The sequence below is a fragment of the Piliocolobus tephrosceles genome, chromosome X (assembly GCF_002776525.5).
Source record: "Piliocolobus tephrosceles isolate RC106 chromosome X, ASM277652v3, whole genome shotgun sequence".
Taxonomy (NCBI): Eukaryota; Metazoa; Chordata; class Mammalia; order Primates; family Cercopithecidae; genus Piliocolobus; species Piliocolobus tephrosceles.
In genome coordinates this window covers 4,979,738-4,994,640 of record NC_045455.1, presented here as the reverse complement: position 1 = coordinate 4,994,640, position 14,903 = coordinate 4,979,738, and the positions used below count along the sequence as shown (strand labels likewise).

At 43.0% G+C, this 14,903-nt stretch overlaps 1 protein-coding gene across 2 annotated transcripts in view; it reads left to right on the top strand.

Moving 5' to 3' along the window:
• Positions 1 to 14,903, top strand: part of MYO16 (myosin XVI) — a 626,143-nt gene that overhangs the window by 315,889 nt on the left and 295,351 nt on the right. The gene's annotated exons all lie outside the window — the stretch shown is intronic.

The following is a 14,903-nucleotide window of genomic DNA, read 5'->3' as shown; positions in this document are numbered from 1 at the left end:
CCCCCCCGCCCACACAGAAGGGTTTCTTCACTTACCTGCATGTAGTCAAGACAGTGGTTAAGGCCAAGTGATTATTGAGAGAACAAATGGCGGGGGGCTTCCCCAACAAGCACCCCTTGAGTACACACGTAGGCTGCTTTAAGCCTGCAAAAAAATATATATCTCTAGTTCTCTCTGCTCTGCTGTGCTGTTTCTCTATCTGAAGCCATTATATTCTGGTTGGGGAGACATTAATAAACAGGTTGGTAATAGTCGAGGTGATATGATGAAAAATAAATCAGGATTGGAGAACCGAAGAGCAGGTGGGTGTCCTGCTTTTAGACAGGTTAATCAAGAGCCTCCTACCAGGTGGTACCTGTGGTAGAGACACCAGAGAAGGCCATTCGCAGATCTGAAGTGGTGTCCAAGGGAGATGGAAGAGTACAAGGGGCCTGAGGAAACATACTCAATGTTTGAGGGACAACATGAAGCCCAGGAGCTGAGATTAGAGTTGTATGGGAAAGAGGGAGGATAATAGAGACAACATGAAAAGAACAGCCATGGTCAGAAATTTAGATTTCCTTCAGAGTTTCTGGAAGTGATTTGGGGTTTTGAGTATGCAAGGGAATTGGTTTTCACTTTGAAGGTGACTTGCATCTGTGGAGATGTCCCTGTGGTATTCCCAGCTGGAAACAGAGAGCTAAATTCCTGGTATGGTAGTGGGGAGGTGGTGATGGCACTGATGGTGGTGGTGGTGCAGGCGATGAGAAATGGGGAAACATGGGTGACACTCTGAAGGGTAGGAAGGTCGGGATTGATGGATGCACTGAGCGAGGGATATAAGGTAAAGAGATCAAGAATGATTCTTGTGACTGTGGCCTGAGCAACACATGGTGTCATTGTGCCGTTTACATCGTGACAAGGCTCGGAGGGAACCAGGGTGCTGGGGAGGAGAAGAGTGGCCAGAGAACCAGTCCTGCTGGTTTTGAGACAGCAGGGTGGAGATGCAGGAGTGTCAGGAGGGCGCTGGAGAGAGGAGGGACTTTGCAGCGTGATGGAGCCAGTGTGAGACTGAACACCTAGAACTGCTTGGAGAAATTATAAGACAACCTCTGTCCCGCCACTGCTGTGAGGGCTGAGTGATGGTGCAGGTACACTCAGGGGAAGAGGCTGAATTGGCCTAATTTACTGTCACATTACTAACTACTCTCATTAAATTTCAGTGAAGGCATCCAAGGCTATGGATATGGTTTGTCATGTTGCGTAGGTGGAAAGTAGTTAAGAAGTGTAAAAGGCCTTATCAAAATTGTGTTTTATTTACAAAGAAAGACTATTTTAGGGTTTTCTGTTCCCAAAATGCAATAGAAAGTTAGAAGAAAGTGCTAATATTAAAGTATGGTAACCCAGGCAAAAGTGATAGAAATATAAAAATTCCAAGCTTCCAGGACATTGGAAATATTTTAAATCAAATCCCTTCATATTGTAAAGGAGGCAATCAAAGCCAGAGACATGAAGAAGCTGTACTCAAGTGAATCCCTTTTATGCAGCAGCAGTATGGACAAAACCCATCCCCTGAGATTACCTTTGTGTTTTTCTACCTTGAACATCGCTAATGGAACATGCTGACCCTGGGGGGAAGCAGCTCACTGGATTCTAGGGATTGCAGGTTGAGAGATAGCCTGTGAGGAAAAGAAGAGTTTTGGGTTTCTCTGCTCCCAATCCTTCTAACGAGCAAAAACTCAAAGCCTCAAGCAGATACGTAGCTTAGAGTGCATCTGTGTCTGTGTGTGTATCTGTGTGTGTGCATGTGGGTATGTGCTTGGCACTGTAGACATATGGCCACTGATGATGAAAAAGGAATAATCTAATCTGTAATTTAAATAAACAGTTTAACTTCTTGATCTGTGGTTTGGATGAGTCATTTGAAGTGTGTGAGTGTGTGGGAGAAAACAAGGATTTCTGTGTGGAGCTTCAATTCTGACATTCATTTCTCTTTGCAAAAAAGAGTTTGGAGTCACTTAGGCTATTTAGAAAGTCAGACAGTCAGGGGTGACTTTATGAGGAGTTCCAACAGGAAAGAACTTAGGAAGATCATGAATAATTCAATTCTCTTGAACAAAGCAGTTACTTTATTAAAATGTATCATAACTATCTACTGGGTGCAAAACAACATTTTCCATGAAAATATTCACCACCCACCACCCTCCAGATCCATGAAGACATCAGTTGGAGCATTTGTACAATGACAATTTCACAGGAAAACTTTAACGGTAAAGCAAGCTGTTTTTCAAGTTATAATACAGTATGTATCGCAGTATTTTTGTGGTTTATATTATGCAGGTCTTCTCACATTTATAATGTTGGTGCATCTTCTCACTTTTACAATGTTGGTTAGGTTTGCGGAGTTCATATTTGTTTAATGTTTAAATTTAGGTTGGTGTTGAATCTTTGTTTCATAATTATGAGTATTAAGTTCCTTAGTTTTGGAAACCATTTGGCTTGCTCACAATTAGAAATAGAAACCTGAATTTGCCAGCTTTCTAACCTTTCACAAACTGATAATCCTTCTGAATCCCTTCCTTAAAATTGGTACTCATAGGTAAGTGATATTGCTATTCATAAAATGCTTAATATGATATGTTAAAGCAAACGAAATATGGCCGGAGGAGGACTCCATGCTTCTATATTTGAGTCCTTGGGGACGAACTATAACCTAGCTTAATAGGCAGACAAGATTGAAAACCCAACTTAGGCGTATGTGCCTGTAGCAATAGCTAAGTCTTGGCCAATCCCAGAGGCCACACTTCAACCACTGATAGACTGCTGAGTGTTCAGTTGTTCAAATAAAGCGAACACCACCCTGTAACCAATCCAGCTGTTTCTGTACCTCCCTGCTGATTTCTTTACGGCACTTCCCTTGTTTTGTCTATAAATTTGTTCTGACCACGAGGTGTCCCTGGAGCCTCTATGAATCTGCTGTGGTTCTGGGGGCTGCCTGATTCTACATGTATGTAGTATATCTACTAGGATTAAGTAGATAATTATATCTACTATTGTTAATAGTATATCTACTCTTGTTAATACATGTATTATATACACTATATTATATGTAGTATATCTACTATTATTAAGGATGGCATTATTATTGTCACATCTACTTGTCGGATTTTTTCAAAATAATATTGCTATTCCTATTATGTAGAATACACCAGCTTACATGTGATCGATCACATGAACACAGCATCTCTTTGCTGACTCACTCGTTCCACAGTGCAGCTTTTAGTGGAATTTGGATGAAGTACACTAAGTCCTAAAGCAAACACTACAGAAATTACAAGCTGCCTTCTTTCAAATTCATTCTCTCTCTTCTTTGCTCAGAATTCACTAGATACATGAATCAAAATAAAATATACGTGCATATGTAACTGTGAGCTAAAGGCATATTCAGTACTTATCATCTTATGTGATTAGACCTCCAGAGAGAAGAAAACATTGCCGTAATTTCTGTTTTTTTTTCCTTTGGAGTCTTACTCTGTCGCCCAGGCTGGAGTGCGGTGGTGCTACCTCGACTCACTGCAACCTCCGCCTCCCCGGCTCAAGCGATTCTCCTGTCTCAGCCTACTGAATGGCTCGGATTACAGGTACATGCCACAACATCTAGCTAATTTTTGTATTTTTAGTAGAGATAGGGTTTCACCATGTTGGCCAGGCTGGTCTCGAACTCCTGACCTCAAGTGATCCACCCACCTCAGCCTCCCAAAGGGCTGGGATCACAGGCATGAACCACTGTTCCCGGCCTGTAATTCGCTTTTATCATTAAAGCTACAAAAGTGCTCTTTAGCTTTGACTCTGTTTTTAGAACTAAAAATGTTGAAAGTATCACATGAAAATTTGTGGAGGTTTATTTCAGCATTACAATGAATGTAAAACTACTTTCTTGTTTGTAACATAGGAATGATATCTAGAAACAGCAGATAGGACGTGTGCCTAACTTTAGAATATAAGTGATACAGATATAGACATCACCTCCTAAGGCTTAGCTGCATGAAAACAGTATTTATAACACTTTGCATAAGCATCTTCCTCCACAGATTATTAAAACAACAAGAAAAAAAGTCTTTAGGTTTCTGTATTTTGAGCTGTGGCAGTAAGACTGCATGGATCTGGAATTCCACAAGATGGCGAGCTCTCCATAAAGTCAGACGAGAAAAACAAAACAAAACAAAAATCCAAACCAAGAAATTAAAATAAAAATAGAAAAATGAAGAAACACAAACACAAATGCTAGTCACCAAAAGTTTCTTTTTCACTTACGGTTCTTCCTATATTGACTGCTTCCCTGTAACCCCCTCATCTCCAGCTGTTTGTTTTACAAGGACTATTTCGATTTTTCTTACCCTTTGTATATCATACAAACATTACATTTGGGGAGCGAATGTAATTTCTGCTTTGGGGAATTGAGATTTAATGAAAGCCAGAAATAGTCATTCATTGTTTATCTTCAGCATACTTTCAACAGCTTAGATGGGTTTAGTCCCAGAAAAGCTAGGTTCCTAAATCCAAAAAGTTATTCCAAATCTCCTTTTGTATTGATGAATGGTGGAAATGATTGTGATGCTGCAGGATAACATTTGTCAGTAAAGGTCAGATTTTGAGTGCTAAGTTGAAAGCAAGCAGTGTTTGATTCAGAGCCTGTGACCTGTTTCTAACCCGTGTGGCCATGAAAGGAAAAGCTGAGTCATCGCGAGCTTGAACTTGTGATCCTGCTGGGAGCTGTACCTGTCACAGGGAAGTCACGGCAAGCAGCTCCCGTGAAGGTTTGGTTTCTGCTAAGGGCTTATTATGAACAGTGAACCTAATCTGCGAGTGTCACATAATGTTTAAAAAGAGGTAAGGGAAAACTTAAGTGCTGTGTGGAGGTGAGTCTTCATAATTTTGTGATATAATAAGCTATTTACTTAGTAAGTAGCTTGAAGGTGCTCCCAAGACAAAAGTTCAAGACAGGAGGCGCTTTCATCAGATTCTCGCAGACTCCATTATTAATAACCTAAGTGACAGTCAGAGTCACAGTCATGATCAGCGCAGTTCATGGGGTACTTCCCACGTGCCAGGCGCTCTCTGAAGTGTTTGTCTCTGTTCACTCACTGAATCTTCATCCACAGCTAAGCAGAGGGTGCAAGGCTGTGTCTGTATTGTATAGTGAGATGTCACCCAGCAGCCAAGATCTGAATCCAGGCCCTGCTGACTTTATCCCTAAATTGTCTCCACAGCAATGCTGCCCACAAGATGGCAATCACTGTCTTTATTTCCTTGTGTCACTGAGACCATAGAAACAAACTACGCTAGGTCTTTATTTTAATCTAGAAGATCACAAATGTTTTAGAACTAACTGTAGCCATTATATGAGTGCTTAGACTACCTATGTAAGTTAGCAAGGACATTTCACTATGAAATGAGAACGAGAGGAATTGGGTCAGTGGCTTCCATCCTACCTTCTGTTCTTTATGTTATATAAAATAAATCAGAAGCCAGATGTATCACTTGTTCAAGGATGTTTAGCTGGAATATTTGGTAAATGACAGGGGTAGATTTCAAACTAAGGTATGCTTGGTTTCAAGTTTCTGTTCATCAGAACTTTTTGATTGGTAGTGTTAGATTCCCAGCTCTAACACATGTAAAGAAAAAAGAAAAAGAAAAAGGGGGAGTGCTGAAATGATGGCATAGCTGAAGAGAGCAGAGGTTATGTTTACCACAGGGACGCAAGATGCAGGAACTCAAAGGTGGCTTCTCTCTCTGCCACACTCATGCACATGGCACACGCACGCATGCGTGCACAGACACAAACATCAGTTTTACTTTGTATGTGTTTTCTAACAGAAGAGAATGTGACTACGTGCTGCTCCAGGCTCCCCTAACATAGGAGCAACTTGTCTCTCTGTCAAGAGGCCATCTTGGTGGCTCAGCCCAGGTCTTAGGCCCATCCTGGGCTCCTAAGTTAAGGACAGTAGGAAGAAGTACATTTGGCTCCTGCATAGGGATGGGAGCTATTTAACAGAAGGAAGGGGAAGGGAGAGCTGAACATTAATCAACAAGGAGCAACATGAGGCCCTGTGTTTTCCCCTGCATGGCCCAGCAGGTGAAGGTCAGAGTGCAATTGTCAGTAAGTCTGGGTACCAGTCATTCAGCACTCTGCAGTGGTAACTCTGGCCAAACTTATCACCTTGGTTTCCTGCTATTCATACAGGACCATCTATTGCATGAAGGTCTATTGCATGAAGCCTAGAGATGAATATTGCAATGCATTTCCACATGACTTTTATTTGTATAGATTTTTTTAAAAAATATTGTATGAAGTTAAGACAGCAGTGTGATTGGCCTAATCCACAATGTCATTAAGTAGCTAGCATAAGAGAATTTTGGACAGAGGCCCTATGTTTGTTGTCAGAATATACCTCAAAAATTCAGACCTCTCCATTACTTTTAAATGGTTAAATGTGTTATATGATGACACCTTGTTTTGGCTGCTGTTGTTGGTTTTGTTGTCTCCCTTGTGATACTTCTGAAGCTAATAACAGCTGTCATTGAGCACTTCTCATAGATTTCCTCTTTGCTCATGCTAACTGTGGAAGATTATAATTGATTTCCCCATGTTGCAGATGAAGTGACTGAGAGCTATGGTTGCTTGGTTAACTAACCAGCATGGGGCAGAGTTGATGTTTGAACTTCAATCTGTTCGATTCTCAATTATTTGTATGAATAGTTTTCAAATGATTCCATACAGTAAAGGAATTTGCATCACAGATAAATTTAACTGCCTCTACTTCAGCAAGAGAACTATTTGCTAAAATCAGCATCTTAACCCTTCTCCTTTCTTTTTCATATTTTTGACGATAGTAGCATCATTATGATTTTTATTATGAAAATAGATCATCATTAAGCCAATTATAAATATATCAAATATACCTTCATTAAGAGGGTGTGTTCACATAATAAACACATAAATCCATAAATAAACATGCACACACAACTGCACATGCATATAGAATTCAGCAAGAAACTACCTTCACTAAAATTTTGAGTGTCAGACACCATACTCAGTAATTAATTCTCACTTAATTCTTCTAATAACTCTATGAGACTGTTACTAATATTGTTCCTGTTTGATGAATGAGGACACTGAATCCTGGAGGCTAAGTAGCAGCCTGCTCAAGGTCAGGCAAGGCAGGAGGCCGGAGATGGTGCCCAGTGGCCCATCTCCCAGCAGAGAGGGAGGGCCTGTCTCCAGTAGTCCTGGCCACTGGCTGCTAATGCTGTTTGTCCCTGAGGAGGTGACGGCCAGCTGTGTTGTTTAGAAACTTACACTTGGCTGGGTGCTATGGCTCATGCCTGTTATCGCAGCACTTTGGGAGGCTGAGGCAGGCAGATCACCAGAGGTCCAGAGTTCGAGACCAACCTGGCCAACATGATGAAACCCCATCTCTACTAAAAATACAAAAATTAGCCGGACGTGGGGGCGGGCACCTGTAGTCCCAGCTACTCGGCAGGCTGAGGCAAGAGAATTGTGGGAACCTGGGAGGTGGGGGTTGCAGTGAGCCAAGATCATACCGCTGTACTCCAACCCGGGCGACAAGAGTGAGATTCGGTCTTGGGAAAAAAAAAAAAAAAATTACACTCAAACGTATACTCTCTGTTTTGACATGAAAACCTAAGACCAATGTCCAAATAGTCACGATCTGGGGAAGACAGCCGGAAATTGACTTTTCCTCCGGATACTCAGGCTTTTTTCAAAGTTTTGCTTCTGGCGCTTGTACTTCCTATTTGATCAAGGCTGTTTTCCCAGTCATGTGTGTAAAAAGAGGTGCCGCGAGCATTGTGGCTATGGTGTCTTTTTCTCTCGAGGCAGGGCAGGTGCTGGCGTGTTGCCATGCAGTCCCATGGCCCTGGCTTGGCCCTTCCTACCCCACCTTCCCTCGCTGCACAGCATCTTACCTTTGTGCCTCTTCAATCTTACCCTTTAATCTCAGGTCAGATTCACATATTTTAAATTTCAATTTAACTATAAAACCTCCTAACTCAAAAATCTTTAATAAATATTGCTTTTCTGTCACATCCAATAAAGTCTCCCCAATGATGCCAGGCGACAGAGATGCCTGGGCCACGGGGAATTTGGCATAAGCAATTGTAGTTAACTGGTTCTTTGACATCTTTTCCATTCCTTGCCTCAGCACTTCCTTTAGGGATGGAGTTGATCATCAGTGAGGTGACACCAGTTCTTTGCTGAGTAAAGATGTTTGCTTGGTGCTAGATGTGCAAGCAGTGTATTTACTTTCAGGGTATAAAAGAGAAAGTCCCTGTTGTGTCGGGAGAGAGTCAAACACTCCAGCCTCACTTCTGCAGTCAGGCAATTAAATGTCATAAGATGTTCTCAGGGTTGTTATGAGCAAATAAAATTATGAATTTAAAGCATGTTGGTCTATGTCCTTGATTGCTTACTTATAATTTCAAATTCCCAAAAGTTCTGAAAACCAGACATTCGGGTATGACTCATGTGCTCATAAAAACATGACCCAACCTGAACTTATTTCGCAGCAAAATCTAAACTTGATCGATGTAACTGTATTTATAATTCTTACATATTTCTCTGTGAGTATTCATATGGGGTTCCCCCCAAATTAAAATATTTGACTGGGGACACTGCTTGAAACCTACCAGGGATATAAACACTACATTCACTTTTTAAAATCTGGATTTCAGAACATGTTTGTCTTCATAAGTTTAGAATAAGGGGCTATAAGCTGTGTAATCTAGCTTGTTGAGGACTGAAAACTTGGAAGTCACTATGTTTCTCACCAAGTTAAGGACTTACCTTACTTTGAAGGACCACAGGCAAATGTTTGCTTAAAATGATCAATAAACCTGCTTCTGTGTCTGGACAAGGAGGCTGTGAATTTGCTTCCAAAATAGACCTCTGCCTCTAGCTCCACTCCTTTTTTTCTCAGTCTCTTTCTCTTTCTTTCCTTCCTCCCCTCCCCTCCCCTTCCTTCCCTCCCTCCCTCCCTCCCTCCTTCCTTTCCTTTCCTTTCCTTTCTTTCTTTCCTTCCTTCCTTCTTTCTTTCCTTCTTTCCTCTCTCTCCCTCTCCTTCCTTCCTTCCTTCTCTCTCTCTTTCTCTCTCTTTTTCTTTCTTTCTCTTTTTCTTTATTTCTTTATTTCTTTCTCCCTTCCTCCCTCCCTCCCTGCCTCTCCCCCCTTCCTTCCTTCCTTCCTCTTTCTCTCTTTCTTTATTTCCTTCCTTCCTTCCTCCCTCCCTCTTTCTTTCTTTTCTTTCTTTTCTTTCTTTTCTTCTTTCTCTTTCTCTCTCTTTCTTTCTTTCTTTCTCTGTCATCTCTTTCTGTCTCTCTCTCTCACTCTCTTTTTTTTTTTTAAGATGGAATTTCACTATTTTCATCCAGACTGGAGTGTAATGGTGTGATCTCAGCTCACTGCAACCTCCACCTCCCAGGTTCAAGTGATTCTCCAGCCTCAGCCTCCCGAGTAGCCAGGATTAAGGTGCCTGCCACCTCACCCGGCTAATTTTTGTGTTTTTAGTAGACACTGGGTTTCACCATGTTGGTCAGGCTGATCTCAAACTCCTTACCTCCAGTGATCTGCCCACCTTGGCCTCCCAAAGTGCTGAGATTACAGGCATGAGCCACTGTGCCCAGCCATCTGTCTCTGTCTCTTTAACATTGTTTATTCCTTATAAATAAAACAAATTTATTTTTTTGTATCTTAAATAATGAACCATTTGGAGATGTGAAAGAGCATCAGATTTTAGAGGACACTTGCTTGACTTTGCCAATGGTTGTGATGTTGCTGGTCATTGGAGGTGTGGCCCTCATAGACCAATGAAAGTTGCAGAGCGTGGCTCAAATATCTGCTTGGAGACCCCACTGCCATTTGAGAGGGACACCTGCACAGTTCCACATGTGTGTGTGAACCTGTCTCCTTCTTTCCAAAACCCGCCCATGTGACTGTAGCAAACAGCATCACACACTGGACCAAGCCTGTCTGCCTTACCAGTGTATTCACTGTTCAGCTGATGTAGTCAGTGTTTCTTTTTCTTTCAACCTCCCTGCCAGTCTCTTCCTACCTGGTAGGACATCCTGCCACTTGTACCAGGCAACCCCAAGCTGCCTTGTCCATCAGGCCTTCCCCTGGGTCTGGAGTGACCACCTCTTTCTGACAGACCTGCTGGGTGAGTTGGCCTGAGCTCCTAGGAACCTGGGTGGATCATGGTCCACATCCCAGTCCAAATTTACTCCAGCCTGGTCTTGTCCCTTGCTGACACAGTGGCTATTGGTGACCATTCTTACACATGACACATAAAATGCTCTCTTAGTGCGTTCCAGATGCACTCCCCAGCTTTGAGGTTTCCTTTGTAGCGTGCAGGCCATATAGGATACGTGTGGCACAGTTGAAGATAAAATGCTTTTCTTTGTCCTATTGATATAGGACATTGCAAAAATCAATTGATATACATCAATAGCTTTTAGCAAAATCATAGCTTTTAGGTGTGTAGGCCTATAAAATCGAATCTTCCGTGACTGCTGCCATTTAGAGAGATGATATCCTCAATATAGGGTGACTGACTGTCTTTTGCAATTTATGAGTATTCATTGATACTATGCTTGAACTGCTAAAAGCAGCAGACTTATTAGTTGAAGGCACAGAGTTTACTTAATTCAGGATCTACATCTCCCTGGCGGGGGATTTGGGAAAATCATGCAACCTCTTCGTGCTTCCCTTTGGTCATCTGTAGGCCAGAAGTAGCCTCAGAGTATGGTTGTGAGTGACGAAATGAGTACAGGGGAAGGGCTGGCTAGTATCGTCACTGTTAGTGTAGAAGGCTCCTTCCCATCGGAGTCATGTGAGAATAACTGGAATAGTAATTGTTATGCAGAAGTTATGATTTGGAGTTAGAGGTTTAAAATAAGTGGGGTCTGGTCTTGCTCCTAGTGTACATCTCTGCCTCTGTGCAGCTCTGCCCAGAACCGTGTCCACCATCTCTTGTTGGACATCAGCTGGCGTCTGGACTTGGATTCATCATGTAGCTGTGAGGAATTATGAATTTAAGTGATTTAAACCTAATGGTCTTTTGATGAAAATCAACCCAGCATTTTGAAGTGAGGGTGGCTGAGAATGGACAAAAGGAGAGGAAAGAGGAGGAAAGAGGACCGCAGAGCTCTGGGAGGCCTGTTGGGTGGGGCAGCCGGAGCCTGGTTGCACGCCAGCCCCGGGCTCAGCTCTGTGTGTCCCTCATGGCACAGGAACAGAGAGGGCCATGCTGCTGAGAGGTATCTTTAAAAAGGCAGCAATCGAACACTTCTGTAAAACTTCCTCTTTCACATCTTCACTGGCACAAAACAATTCCATTCTTGTGGCTTAAAATGCTTTGATTTTCTGTACCAGCTAGAGGAGAAAAAAAAGACTTCCTTTACGTCTAAAATCCAGTGCTTATTTAATCAGAGATGGCGAAGTCAGTAAGATTTGGAATGCACGATTTGCTACTAGTCATCTGTCAAGCTCTTCAGGTGGAGTCTGTCAGGTTCAAACCAGACATACGTCGTATGAGTTATGGGTGGTTTTGGAGTTGATAACATATTGTGGATATTTAGGTAGAATCCTGTAATAAAAACAAAATGTGTGTTTATGTGTATGCACAGGAATCTAAAATTACCTTCTATGCCATAATAGGAATTAGCACTTTGAATCTAATGCTTCAAGTCATGTAATTAAAATGACAATCACCAGCATTTGTTCAGCACTGAGTTTAGGAAGGAGACTATACCAAAACCTTGACGTGTGTCATCTCCCTGTGTCCACGGCCCAATGTAGAAGCAGGTTCCTCCCCTTGCTACTCATGAAAAGGCAAATACAAAGAGAGGTTACATGAACCTCCTGGTCACATGCTAGGAGCGTGAGAGCCACGGTTTTGTCTGGTCTTCCCTTAAACACTTAACAATTTGCCTTTCGGCCAGGCGCGGTGACTCACGCCTGTAATCCCAGCACTTTGGGAGGCTGAGGTGGGAGGATCACGAGGTCAGGAGATGGAGACCATCCTGGCTAACATGGTGAAACCCTGTCTCTACTAAAAAAAAAAAAAAAATACAAAAAAATTAGCCGGGCATGGTGGCGGGTACCTGTAGTCCTAGCTACTGGGGAGGCTGAGGCAGGAGAATGGCATGAACCCAGGAGGCAGAGCTTGCAGTAAGCCGAGATCATGCCACTGCATTCCAGCCTGGGCAACAGAGCGAGACTCCATCTCACACACACACACAAAAATTGCCTTTCAAATCCTGATTTGTAAAAGCAGGTGAAAGATTTTGTAGTGGTATTTGCAATGATCCACAAAAGAACAGGAGTACCTAGTGTAAGGGCCAGTCACAGGGAAGGAGGAAAGAAGAGGCCTGGGCCCCTGAAGACGTGGGGGCTGTGTGTGTATCCATCTTGTGTCCCGGTCCAAGGCGTCACTCTCACAAGATGCTGGATGACCTCAGCACATGGTTGGAAACAGATAGGAATGGGAAATTCGGACACGGGAGAGAAGGGAGCAGTTACAGGAACTTGTAATAAGCTGAAGGCAGTATAACTCAGTCTCTGCTTTTGCTAGCAGTCACTGCACGAGGAGAGTTATTTCAGAGGAAGGGGACAGCTGAAGCCAGCACTGTTTGGAGCAGTGGAGGGCTCTGTCCAGGCAGACTGGTAAGGGTAGCGGGGTGTCCTACATGGTGGATGCTGCCTGGACAGTGAGGAAGGAGAAAGGAGAGGGAACCCCTGCTCAGGCTGGTGTGGCCGACCCGCTGGCTAGCACCTCGCCACCCACCTCGGTCTGGGGCCCTCGCCTTCCTGCTCGCACTGCCCCAATGCGGCCGGGGTGCTTCAGGTCAGGAGCCCTCAGCCTGCAGACCTCTCTTCGCCCTCTGCTTCTTAGTGTCTCGTTTTTCTTGCAGATTCAGGATTCTCAGAATTCAGGCTGAGCACTTTGGCTTTTCTGTCTTTGGCTTGTCTGTGTGATTCTGCCACACCATGACGTCATAGTAAACCTTACCAACAAGCATGCATAGATTTTATATTTTACATGAATTATTCTGAGACCAGCATTTTTTTCCCAGCCAGCATTTGCATGCTTTGATTTTGGAACTGACATATTGGCATTGTTATATAGGCCGTTACATTTCATGTTGTTCACTTTTTCCATTTTGACATTGGTATCTTTTTACTATTGAACTCTTTGGGCCATGAAGCTTCCTCACAAAATCATAGAGACAGAAAAGGGTTTCTGCCATCTTCCACCATCAGTTTAGGGCCATAAAGTCCAAAGATTCATTAAAATATGCCCAGTAATTTCTATGTTTGTATACATTAAAAATTCATTTGGGTAGGATACTTGGCCCCATCAGTTTGCCCGGCTGGACACAACAGAATATGTGCAAAGTGTCACAAGATACTGTAGCCATGGAAATAGTGATGTGATATAGCCATGTGGATGTCATCGTGTGACACCATTCTTCCTGTGACTCCAATCTAAACGAAGCTTCCAAGACAGCTCAGCGCTGAGCTCCTGCTTTTCTGAGTCATGGGAAGTCATTAACTGTGCTTCCCACCTCCCAAATCGGCCGAGTACCTTCCCCTTTGCAAGTACAACCTGCTGAGCAATCATCCTTAATAAAGTGCCCGAGAGAGCCACCCTCAACCCCTGTTGTCGGAATGGTCGATGATGCTTGAACTTCAATAGGAAGAAATTCTCATTATTCAAGTCAGGTAATTGAATACATGATTCCTGAGTACGAATGGAATCGTTTAGATTCAAATTCAGTAGAACCATATTCCCAGACGTTCCCCACTTACTGATTTATAAGTGCTGCATTTTTTTTCCATTACTTAGTCTCTGTATAGCTAGCTAGGGCACTTCCTTGTTATACAAAGGAAGACAGTGGGAGTTGCCTCTGCACACCCACGGGGGTCTTCCCAGCAACGCAGCATGGCACGGCGACTCACTCCTGATGTCACATCTTCTGCTATCAGTGCAGGCTAGAGGGTTTTGTTCAGCTTACATCTGTTGGCCACACCCTGACATATTCAGTTTAACCTTTTCACATTAATTCATGGCAGCAAATACATGATTTCTGAATTTTGTTGCTCTGAATGTGTCGTCTCTTCTTAAATATATTCTGGTGTCTAAAACAAACTCATTTTCAACATAGTAACGGGTTGTACTTGTCTTTCTGGGAATAGAAGGTGGGAGTTCATGGGCCCACGTGTTTTCCTGCAACTGTGTTGTTCAGAATTAAGTACACATGGTCATTTTCTGGATTTAGCTGAGCATCATGCAGAGGCACCCAGGGCCGAGGGAAGTTGAAGGTGGGGTGACTTGGGTGTCCTTGATTCTGAAAGGATGGCACTCTCTCGCTAGTCCCGGTATCTCTCTGTGGGCATCCTTTAAGATGTTTAACTTATCTTTTAAAACAATGAAGTCATTGTGGTGTGTTTGCTTTCAGGAGTGACAATGGGGCCATCGGGGAGAGTGTCACAGAGATGAACTAGAGTTGAACTGAGCTCCGCCATGCCTGTGCCTGTGCCTGTGTTGCCGAGCACATTGCAGGCTCTCTCTGAACCTCACCTTTTACTTCCTCATGGTAGAGGTAGCATGGATGGTCTTAAATTATTGATGATGGGGCCAGAGAGAAGTACATATCATACGATTTATAAATGCAAGTAATTAAATAGTGGTATAATTTTTTTACTGTGAATCTTTAATAGCTTTGGGTTGAACATTTTGACTTTCTCACCTAAGGAACCTGGTTCCCCCACCAAGTCTTCCCTGTCCCAGTAAATGGCATCTCCACTCACGCTAAAATCTGGAATGTTATTCTTGACTCTCCTC